The sequence below is a fragment of the Lactuca serriola genome, chromosome 4 (assembly GCF_051521515.1).
Source record: "Lactuca serriola cultivar US96UC23 chromosome 4, Lser_US96UC23_V15, whole genome shotgun sequence".
Lineage (NCBI taxonomy): Eukaryota > Viridiplantae > Streptophyta > Magnoliopsida > Asterales > Asteraceae > Lactuca > Lactuca serriola.
In genome coordinates this window covers 397467903-397479813 of record NC_136411.1, presented here as the reverse complement: position 1 = coordinate 397479813, position 11911 = coordinate 397467903, and the positions used below count along the sequence as shown (strand labels likewise).

General features: G+C 34.6%; 1 long non-coding RNA gene across 1 annotated transcript; it reads right to left on the bottom strand.

The window, feature by feature from the left end:
* Nucleotides 1-4657: 4657 nt before the first annotated feature.
* LOC145100841 (uncharacterized) lies at nucleotides 4658-5637 on the bottom strand. The gene is made up of 3 exons (XR_013705273.1): nucleotides 5361-5637; nucleotides 4964-5078; nucleotides 4658-4815 (listed from the first exon to the last, which is right to left on the bottom strand). It is a non-coding gene; the product is annotated as an uncharacterized LOC145100841 (long non-coding RNA).
* Between the last annotated feature and the right edge of the window lie 6274 nt (nucleotides 5638-11911).

Sequence of the window (11911 nt, the reverse complement as noted above, 5' to 3'; positions counted from 1 at the left end):
TGTGGCACAGGCTGGATAATCTCAGAGTGACAAGATTTTATCCTACTACACAACTCTTGTCTGAGTCCAAACGTTCTAAGGATGGGTCTTTTACTCGAAGGATTATCTGATCTCTGTTGTATGTGGCTATATCCATGAGGTATCTAGTTTACATTACTAGGAAGTCCTCCAACAGCTGAGGACAGAATGAGTTAGAGGATACCTTAGGGCAAGCCTAGGATGAGAGTAGTGTTGGGACCAGTGTTAGTAGCAATGAAAGGGACTTGGTGTAGTCGAAGCAATTCTTGAGGAAAGTACGGATAGATGTGGAAGGTAGTAGGCCTTAGGGATGAGTTATAAAACCAGAAAATCGGACCGGAACCGGAACCGGTATAACCGGAAAATGCTTAAACGGTCCGGGTATTGGGTTTCAAAATTACTCTTATCTGCGTTCCGGGTATTTCGGGTATGGGTCCAATGGGTCCGGTTAATCCGGGTTTTTGAACCGGTTTTGTTTAAAAAACCGGAACCGGGTTTAATGGACCGGGTTCGGGTTTAGTGGGCCAAAGAACCAGTTTAGGTTTAATATCCAAGGAACCGATATAGAATCAAGAACCAGGATACAATTGGTCTTGCTTTTCTTTTCCGTGTTGTACTTGAGCGACGACGACAATCATCAAAACATCAACAAATCGTTTTTTTTGCCTTCTCTGTGATCGACGACGACAATCAACTCGATTTAAATTTTCTTCCATTCATTCTCGTCTTGTGCTTCAAATCAATCTCAATTAAACTTCCATTCAACGACTCGATTTAATTTTTCTTCCATCCATTCCCAATTGAACTTCAAATCAATCTCCTACACTCAATTAAAGAGCAATGGTGGACAATTGGGTAGATAACAATGAAGATACACAAGTAAGTTGTCAAGAATTTTGATTTCATGTGTTATGAAGTTTGTGTTTTTTGGTGTGTTTCAAGATTTATGTTAACATGCGGGAATCTCAGTGTTATGATTTCATGTGTTATGAAGTTTGTCAACAAATCCTTTACGTTCACTCTTCTTGATGTAGCAATTACATGTATATTAAATTTAAAGTTGATAAGCAATCTGATTGATTTTGCAAATTGAGATGTAGTTAGCTGTTTAGAATAGTGATCCACTTGAGTTGGTAAAGTTTCCTATATTATTTCCAGTTTTACTATTGTATTTTTATTTTGTTTGTGTATATTATTTTTAGTTTTGTATTGTAGGTCAAGTTTATGAATTAAGTTGTGTTATTGTATTTTAATTGTGTTTTTATTGTTATCTATTGTAGCTTGATGATGATGAGGTGTTTGTTGACAACACTCAACAAGAAATCAATGAGGAACCAACACAAAAGAGAAAAATAGTAGGGAAAATAAGGTCTGATTGTTGGAAATCATTTGAGAAGATTTTTATTGATGGAGTTCGGCATGGAAAGTGCAAATGGTGCGAGAGGGTTCTCAAAGCCGATGCGAATAATACAGGTACGTCTAGCTTAAATAAGCATGCAAAAAATTGTAAGCAAAACCCCGAGAATTTGAAAAACCAACAAACTTTACAATTTAAAAAAGAACCAACTAGGGAGGGTAGTGTTAGCACTTGGAAACATGACGACAAACGAATTAAAAAGGCTATGTTGAATTTGTTTGTAGTGGGTGGTCTACCTGTTAAATTGGTATAAAATGAGGCGTTTATTGAATACACAAACGCACTAAACAGGAAGGTGGTTGTACCTTGTCAAACTACAATTTCAAAAAAAAAAAGTGTCACTTTATTATCAAGAAGAAAGAAATAAGTTGGTAGCACTCTTATGTAATCCCCTTAACACGGTTCATTTGACCACCAATTGTTGGACAAGTCCGGGTAAAAGGGTGCATTATATTGTCATTACCACACACTTTATTGATGATAATTGGGAGATGCACAAACGAATAATCAACTTTAAAGAATTAGATAGACAACGGGGGGAAGATATCGGAAAAGCAGTGTTGAAATGTATTCAAGGGTGGGGTATTAAGAATGTCATGACTTGTACGGTTGATAATGCAAGTTCTAATGACAAAGCAATAGAGTTATCAATCTAATTGTGAGAGACGGGATGAATAAAAATGACAAGAGTGTTAAATGTTTGCAAGACACCGTAAGATATATTAGAAAGTCCACACAACAGATTGCTCTATTTAAAAAGTGCATGAAAGCCGTCAGGGTGGAATCAACCAAATTTTTGTGCAATGATTGTTCCACTCGTTGGAACTCAATCTACGACTTATTGAAGATCGCAGTGGATTTATAAAAAGCTTTCTATGAGTTTGAAATGGAAGGTAATTTTTTATGCATTGTTGTTGAATTTTTAGCCCTATTTAAACTGTCATGTCTGCTTCATTCGGAGTTCGTTTGGGCTAAATTTTTTTAAAATTGTAGTTCACTGGTTGGCAATAGTTATAGACTCTGGAAACACCTAATTTGGATATGTATTGAGTCACTTACAGCCCTCCAAAAATGATATATCAAATCTCTTTTGAATTTGTTACAACATTATTGAAGAGTTTTTAGTTAACTTGAAATTGTCATAACTACCTGATTTTTCTTTAAATTGTAGTTCACTGGTTGGCAATAGTTATAGACTCTAGAAACACCTCATTTTCATAAGTATTGAGTCATTTACAGCCCTCCAAAAATGATATATCAAATCTGTTTTGAATATGTTACATCATTAGTGCAGAATTTTTAGTTAACTTTAAACTGTCATATCTACTTCGTTATGAGTCCATTCGGGCTAATTTTTTTTTAAAATTGTAGTTCACTGTTTGACAATAGTTATAGATTCCAGAAACACCTTATTTGCATATGTATGAATTCATTTATAGCCCCCCAAAAATGATATATCTAATCTTTTTTTTGTAACATTTTTTTGATAGATCATTCCTCTGCACGAGATGTGGTAACCCTCGGGAGTGAAGATTTTGTAACTTGTCGAGCAATGGTCACCTTTCTTGAGAAGTTCAAGGTCAAAACAGAATTGGTTTCGACGACTTCAAAGCCATTGGCAAATCGGTTTTTTGGAGAAGTATGTGGCATTTACAAGCATATACGGGTTTGGTCGAAAAACAAAAGATTTTCTTCAATTGGGAAGGATGTGATATATAAATATGAGAAGTATTGGGGAGATTTTGAAATTCTGAATGATTACATGTACTTTGAGACTATCTTGGATCCGCGAATGAAGATAATTTCTTAGACATTCTATTGAAACATTGATCAAGTACAAGATGCCGAAAAATAAACCCCTTTCCGAATTAGATATTACTGCAAAGGCTAAGTCTTTAATCAAGGATATTGAAATGAGATTTGAGAGCTTTTTTAATGATTACAATACTAACTCTAATGTACCATTTGAAACCGGTGGTAGTCAAGATGTCGTGCATATTGATGATGATGATGACGACTTTGTGGGTGACTATTTTGTTCAATTGGCGAACTCATCGGCTTCAAAGGAAACAGAATTAACATGATACTTGAACGAATGAAAAAACCCAAGGCGTTAAAGACTTTGATATACTGGTTTGGTGGAAAAATAACGCATCTCGTTACCCAATTCTCTCGAGAGTGGCAAAAGGTATAATTTTAATTACTTATATTTTTTTTATTATAGTGCAGTATAATTTAACATTCTATGTTTATGTTATTAGATCTTTTGGGCATTCAAATATCTACCGTGGCATCTGAGTCCGTTTTTAGTACAAGCGGTCGCATAATTAATAGTTACCGAACAAACTTGTCCGCACCTATAATAGAGGCTTTGGTTTGCACCCAAGATTGGGTAAGGAAATCAAAGAAGCCGATTGTTGACAACATTGAAGACATTTTAAAAGATGATGACATAGCTAAAGGTATCAAACAAATTCATTTTATTATCTAATAACAAAACATTGGTTATATGCTCACTTTCATATTTTTTTTCTGGTATGTATTAGAGTTGGAAGACGTCATACGCACCCAAAATGGAAATGGAAAAAGGCCGATAGATATTAATGAGTAGTTATATTCTTTTTGTTTTTTTTGTTGATAAATGATTATTGGTTTGTAAGTTTGTTTTGGTTGATTAATGTTTTTGAACTTGAATCAAAATTTGGAACTTGAATCAAACGATGGTGAAGTGATGATGTTATTTTTTGGAATATCTGAATTTAAGTGGATAAGAAGATGCATTTGTTTGGTTAATGAAGATTTATACTAAATTGATTGCTTTCGTTTTATACGTTAGTATTCTCCATCAACGAGCATTCATTCAAATTAAAATTCTTAAAGTAAAAAAAAATACATGACTTTCTTCCATGAGACTACCTAGTCTAACATTCAAAACAATTCAAATCAAAATCTTCTCTAATAAATGAAGGTTTTTTTTGCCACTTGTCACTCTTACATTAATTTGGACACATGTCATTTTTTGGTATTTTTGAATAATTTTTTTTTCCATTTGTCATTTTGTCATTTTTTATCTTTTCTTAATTAACAATCAAATTTACACACCGATTGCTAATTGCCTTAATTAAAAATAGTCAATAAATTACAATATTAGTACTTATATATTGTATTTTAATATTTTTCTTTTTAAATTCAAATTTTAAATTTCAAATCTAAAATTTCAAATTTAAATAAATTTTTTTCTAAACATTTATATATATTTTTTTGTTTTACCAAACCCGTATAACATACGGGTCTTACAACTAGTTCTTAAACAATTAAGAGCCAAACTATACTTGTTCCTTGTCCTTGACCATTTTATCTAGTTAACACATCTTCAATCTCTGTACATAAAAAAAATATAAATTAAAAACACAAAGCTTATTCTAGCTATATTATTCGGATTTTTGGCACACGTACGACAATGTTTATTAAGACTACTTGTACCATGTTTCGATGGATCAACTTTAAGTATAGTGAAGCAATACTTACACTTTGTTTTTCTTCGTTCAACCCCATCATCTTCTACTACCCACAACATATCAAAATGTAGCGAACATGTGGACCTTTCCTTCAATTCCAAATGCTAAACAAATATGTAAAAAATCTAGATAGATTTAAAACATGCAAAAAAAAGTATATCAAATACATAATTAATAGATGAAAAAAAAGTATGAATTCCAAGTAAACAAATTTAATCATCGAACATAAAGCAAGAACATAAAGCAAAAGTAGCCTTGGAAGAACTATCATGATTTCATCCATAACTTGATCACTCCATGCATAATTTCAATACAAATAAGTAAAAAGATTTAAAACATGCAAAAAAAAAGTATCAAAGACATATGATTAATCGATTGAAAATAATTAAATGATAAGAGAAACATACTTGATTTGGGAGGATAGCTTCTATGAATGCTCTTGAAAATATAGAAGTGGAAGAGCCTATTTATAGAGAAAACTTTCCGCAACAAGATTAATTGGCTTTATTGAGAAAGAATGTGTTACACAACGAAATTATAAATAAAATACAAAAAATATTGTATAGAAAATATGCATGGTTAGTGGGTTATTAAATGCCTAGAAGTCTAAATATTTAAGTCTCACCCATTTCTTCACAATTCAAGAAAATTGATTCACACCTTTCAAGTTTAAATTCAATGCCATAAGGATCAAAGTCAAATATTGATGAATGGAAAACAGTTACCCATGGATTGAAAGTGGGTAATCAAAGAAAACGTTTTTTGCCCTTATATTACAAAAGCTTGTAGCCATTTTTTCTTTTTGCCTTCACAAAATCAAGGAAGCAACAAGATAAGATGAAAGTTTTTTTTTTTCTTTTTCCCAGTTTTATATTAAGAAAGTTGCCCCCAAAAACAACTTGTCATAACCGTTTTCTTTTTCCCACTTTGTTTCTGCCGAATGCAGTAGAGAAAAATGTATATAAACTGCATTCCTTTTGTTGTCAATACAGTAAGTATTACAACCCCAAAAATGTTGTGAATCGGTAGCTTGTTGCCAAAAAACAAAACTATTTTTTTTCTTTTCATAACATGTTATTTTTCCATTTTATATGAGAAGCTAATATGTAATTTTTTGCATTTATATTTTCGGGTTTCCGGGTCTATCCGGGTCTTATACACAAAACCGGTTCCAATTAGTAATTTTCGGTTCCTACCAGTTCCATAAGCAATTTACCCGACCCGATACCCGGAACCGAACCGAAATCGGTTCCCTTATACCGGTCCGGTTTTTGGGTCTTATAATCCGACAATACTTGTTTTCGGGTTTTCCGGGTCCGGGTCCAATCGGGTCGGGTTTGGACCCACCTTCATCCCTAGTAGGGGCCTATACTACTGAAAGTAGAGGATCTATACTCGATCCAAGAAGGGCCGAGATAAAACCAGAGAACTTGTAGTGCGTGTGTGTGATCGCTCGGTAGTGATGTGTATTCTGATAATTGTTATGACATGTTTTCAGCATGGTGACATTGCGTGAGAGACCGGCGGGCAGATTAGGTGCCGAAGAGGGATTAGGCTCGGGTTTAGGAGCCGAGCAGCTCGAGGAGCGGATGAGGGAGTTTATTTCAGCTGAGGTTACACGCAGTATTCTAGACCAGACTCCTGTGATCTTTGGTTCAGTCAAGGAGGGTATTTTGGAGCTTCTGAATGAGAAACTAGGATTTTTTTGTACTGAGATGATGGCCATGATGGGGGCGGGTTCGTTGACATTTCGAAAGTTCAGAGTTGTGGAGCTCCAGATTACCATGGGGCTAGGGACCCCATTTCTAGCAGCAGATGGTTGGCTGATGTCGCCAACGCTTTTCGTTCTAGCCGGTGTCCTGAGGGGGGAAATGTTCGACTTGCCTCCTGTCTCCTGAAGGGCAGAGCGTGGGATTGGTAGGAGGAGGTTGGTCATGTTATCGGGGATGATGCCGCATTGGACGCAATGACATGGAGCGATTTCTCGGCCAGGTTCAAGGTCGAGTTTGCACCGGTGATTGAGGTGCAACAGTTAGCCAGGGAGTTTTAGGATTTGCGGCAGACCACATAGACAGTGGCGGAGAGAGCCCTTCTGGTTCCGCAGTATTTGGCGGACTGTATAGTCTAGAAATTGTAAAAGTCGAAGTGTTTGTTCTTAGTTTCGCATGTTAATTATTTTACTAAGTGTTCATTTGTGTGAAGCGTATTGTTAAGGACTTAGTATATTTTTTGTACACTCATGTTTCCTATAAATAGGGACTGAGGTTAGAAGTAGAGAAACGATTGATTCAACGAGTGATTCACTAGTCATTCGCATGTTTGTCTGATTAAGTCTGTAATCAGTTTCTTCCTCAATATAAGATCTGATTAATATTTACTCCTTGTGATCTTACTTTTCATTCATATAATCATGATTGCTTTCTAAATCTCGATTACAATTCTCATCAATTGGTATCAGATCCAGATTCAAACTGCATTGATCCGATTTTCATTTTAGAATCATTTGCTTTTTGAGTAGTGATTTTACTCAAAAAATTTCACACATTTTGGTTCTGAAGATCTCTCTTGATCTTCATATTTGAATCGATTCTGCATTTGAATTGTTTAGTCGAGTGATCGATTAGCAATCGGTGATCAATTCACAAATTCATCAAGTTTTTCAAGTTTTTCTGAAAAATTCTCGTGATCATCAATGGAGAACTTCAACATGAATACCATGACTTCTTTCTCTCACTTGCTTGGTTCTTCAACCAAAATTCCAATGTTAATCCCTGAGTACTATGATCAGTGGGCTGATAGGATGGAGGATTACTTAAATAGAATTGATGAATAGCTTTGGAATTGTATCAATGGAACAGTTCTACCTCTTGTAAATGTTCAATCAATTGGAGCATCTGCTTCTTCATACGATGTTACTGAACAACAGAATCGCCTGAAGAAGAATGAGAAAAGATGTATGAGGGAGCTAAGAGGTGCACTGCCTCCTGTGGTTTACAATTACATTCGTAGTTGTAAAACAACCAAGGAGATTCGGATCACACTGAAAGAGTAGTGTCAAGGCAGTGAGAAGACAAAGATCAATTCTATTAAGCAATGTCTTGTTGAGTTTAAGGAATTCAGACAAAAGGATGCTGAAACAATTGAAAACTACTATGATCGTGTGAATAAGCTTGTTTATCGTTGCAGCAAGTATGGAATCACAAGATCTCTCATGGAATTCAATCTGACATTCATCATGGGTCTTCGCAAGGAGTGGCGTAGTGTGAGTATGATGATAAAGAACCAACAAAGTTTTGATACTTCCACCTTTAATGATCTCTACAACCAGCTGAAAACACATGAAAGCGAAGTTACATTAATGTTTGAAGAATCAACACAGAGTCTAGGAGGTCCATTGGCTTTAGTTTCGAAGGTTACTGAAATTGATGCTGGTGAGAAGGAAGAATCAGACAATGAAGGTTTCTTAATGAATTCAGATGATGAAGCAGTTGCATTTTATTCGAACAACAGAGTTAAGAAATTTTTCAAAAAGCCTTTCAATCCAAAAGGAAAGCAAACTGATGCGAAGAGTGGTTTCATAAAAGTTGGAGGTGAGGAGAAGATGAAATTTGAGAAGGTTGAAGAAAAGCAGAAAGATGCGAAAGCAGAGAAGAAACTAAAAGGTGACTCTGGAATTGATTGTCATTACTGCAATGGTGCAAATCATTTCGCAGCTGATTGCATGTTTAGGAAGAATGAGGAGACGAAGAGCAAAATCAAAGACGAAGCCTACTACTCAGAGAAGCTTGAGGAGGTGCGTGCGAAGGCGAAAGGATTGTCTTTGGTTGCGAAAAGAGAATCTGAAGAAGAAGAAAGTGGAACTTATCAGATCTGGTCTTCCGGATCTGATGATGAAGAGATGAGGCACCCAACTCATGGTGCAATGTTCGCAAGTTATGAAGAAAATTGCGAAGAGAATGTTTCTGGACGATGCTTTGTGTCCAAGTCCACCGATAAATCTCCAATGACCACTAAGGTACGTGCTATTCTTGAATCCTTTAATATTCATTTATCTGCTTATGATACTGAAATAACTTCATTTGATGATATTGTTGCTTATTTTGATGTTGTTATTGTGTCTGCTAGTACTGAAGCACAAAATCTAAATTCGCAACTGGTTGAGACAAGAAGACAGTTAGAAATAAAACGAAGCAGAGTAGATAAACTTGAATTACAAATGACAAATGTAAATTGTGATAGGGACAATCTTGATAAAGAAGTTAGGTTGTTACTAGCACAACGAAACATTTATTGTAACTCTGCTAAACGTTTATATGCGAAGTTAACAGCTTTACATCATTCATATGAGATAAGCAAAGAACAACATAGGAAAATACTACCTTTTCTTGAATTTGAACGCGAAAAAGTTGATGTTGTTTCTTATGACTGCGAGAATACTATTGCTCAATTTGACAAAATACCTGATGATAGATTCGCATATGGTATTGTCAAAATTGATGAATTTTTGAATGCGAATGAATTAATTAATATTGTTAATGAAAGTTTGACAATGAATGAACAAGTGAAAATCTTAAAGAAAACTGAAACTTCAACTCTTAATTCTCAACACAATTATGCTGATGTCGATGACAATTTAGATAATGTGAGTGAAATCAGTGAGATCGAAGAGGAAGAAGAGGTTGATTGTTCTCAACTGTCTATCATTAATATAACATCTAAGGTCAAAGGTAAAGAAATTATAGTTGATTCGATAGTGAAGGATGAAAATGATAAACCCTCTACTTCGCAAACTTGTGACTTTGACAATGTGGAAGTTGAAAGCTGTAAGTCAGATGACACTGATGAAGACGAAGAAGAAGTGAAAGATTCGCATGCATCACCTCAACGTGTTGTTGTTAATCAAGTGTTTGGTGATACAAAAGAATTTGACAAAGTTTTTAATGATAAAGGTGCACATTATTTGGAAACCAACATTGTGGTCTATCTGAATTTTACATGCACTGATAACACGGTTTTTCCAAATCAAGTCTTCATCACAGTTGGAAATGTTTAGAAAATCAAGCCTGAATTCAACAAAATGGTTGAAAATGACAACAAAAGGTCAACTACCGAAGGTTTCTTTGCAAATCAAAATACGGTAGAAAACAATTTAACTCAAAACTCTTATGTTTTTCAATGCCAAAAATCATCACAAAAAATGGATGGTTAAAAGTGAAAAAGAAAACAAAGTTTTTGAAGAAGATGAAAAACCAAAGATGGAAGTGAGATTGAATTCTCATGAATTTAAGTTGATGGTTGGAAAGTATTCAAAAGAAAACAATGTTTCAAAAAGAAAAGCAAGAAAAGCAATCTTTTGGCAAGTTGTGTCTAATGATAAACCTAAAGTTGCGAAAGCACAAATTCCAAGAACAAAACCATCAAAATTTCAGATAACAAACAAACAAAAGGATACAAGTTTTCACAAACCAATATATTCTGTTGACAAAATTTCAATGAAAAATAAGGATGAATCTGTTCGAAAATTTGACAACATTAGAAAATTTGAGACTTCGCAAAATTTTGTGAATGATTGTAAGTTTCAAAATGTTAGAAAATTAACGAATAATTCACAAACTTTGAATGTCAAAACTCAAACAAAACCAAAATTTTCACCCAAACAACCAAATTTTCCAAATCCTTCGATCACAAAACCGACCAAAGTTTCGTATACAAAAGGAAAATCTGATGTATATACGATCAACAATTGGCTTGAAGGACAAGGAAAACAATACCAAAATGGAAAGTTTTCAAAGCAACAGATAAAGACTGCATTTGACAAGTTTGTGAATGAGTTTTCTACTGGTAGTTCATCATCTCATGATTCGCAAGTTCCAGTACAAAAGTGGAAACCAGTTGTGAAAGTTGCGAAGGTTGTGAAGGATGAGGTGAAAGTCAATGGAAATCCAAAACTATCGAACAACTATATTTCAATATCTAGATCTGATGATGTTGATTTAATCGATAGTGTCACAGACAAAGTGAAAACGTGGTTTTTAAATTCAAAGAATTTGTTCAATGCTACCAATGAAGGACCTAACAAGTCTTGGGTTCCTAAATTCTTTCATTAAATGCAGGTGATATGTGACGAGCAATATGATGCGAAATGGTATATTGATAGTGGTTGCTCTCGTCACATGACTGGAAGAAAGGAAAACTTGCGAGATTATAGAAGCTTGGAAAATGCTGGAGTAGTCAAATTTGGAAACAATCACAAGTGTCAAGTGAAAGGTTATGGAAAAGTCACAAATGGACAATTCACAACTAACCAGGTTGCTTATGTCGAAGGTCTTCAACATAAATTGATTAGTGTTTCACAACTTGTTGTGGGTAATGGAAATCAGGTTGTGTTCAATGAAGAAGGAAGTATCATTTTGAAAGTAGAGACAAATGAAGTACTTCTCAAATCCAAAAGATATAGAGACATGTTCACACTCGACATCAAACCGATTGTGGGCAAACCTGCAGTGTGTTTATTGTCGAAGGCCTCTAATGATGTTAGCTGGCTTTGGCATAGAAGATTGTCTCATTTGAACTTTCGCAATATTAACAAGATTGTCACTGAAGATTTGGTTTGAGGTTTACCTGTACTTAAATTTGACAATGATACTTTGTGTGCAGCTTGTGAACAAGGAAAACAACATAGAAAAGGTCATCCAATTGTGATAGATTCAAAAATCGTGGAACCATTGGAACTTCTTCACATTGACTTATGTGGACCGTTGACTGTTGCTACAATTAATAAAAAGCGGTACATTTTAGTTATTGTTGATGATTTTTCTCGATTTACATGGGTATTCTTTATCAGGTTAAAATCTGAAGTTGCTCAGACGATGATTGATTTTATCAAAAATATTGAGATGAGTCTTAAAAAGAATGTTCGCAGAATTAAAAGTGACAATGGTTCCGAGTTTAAAAATCA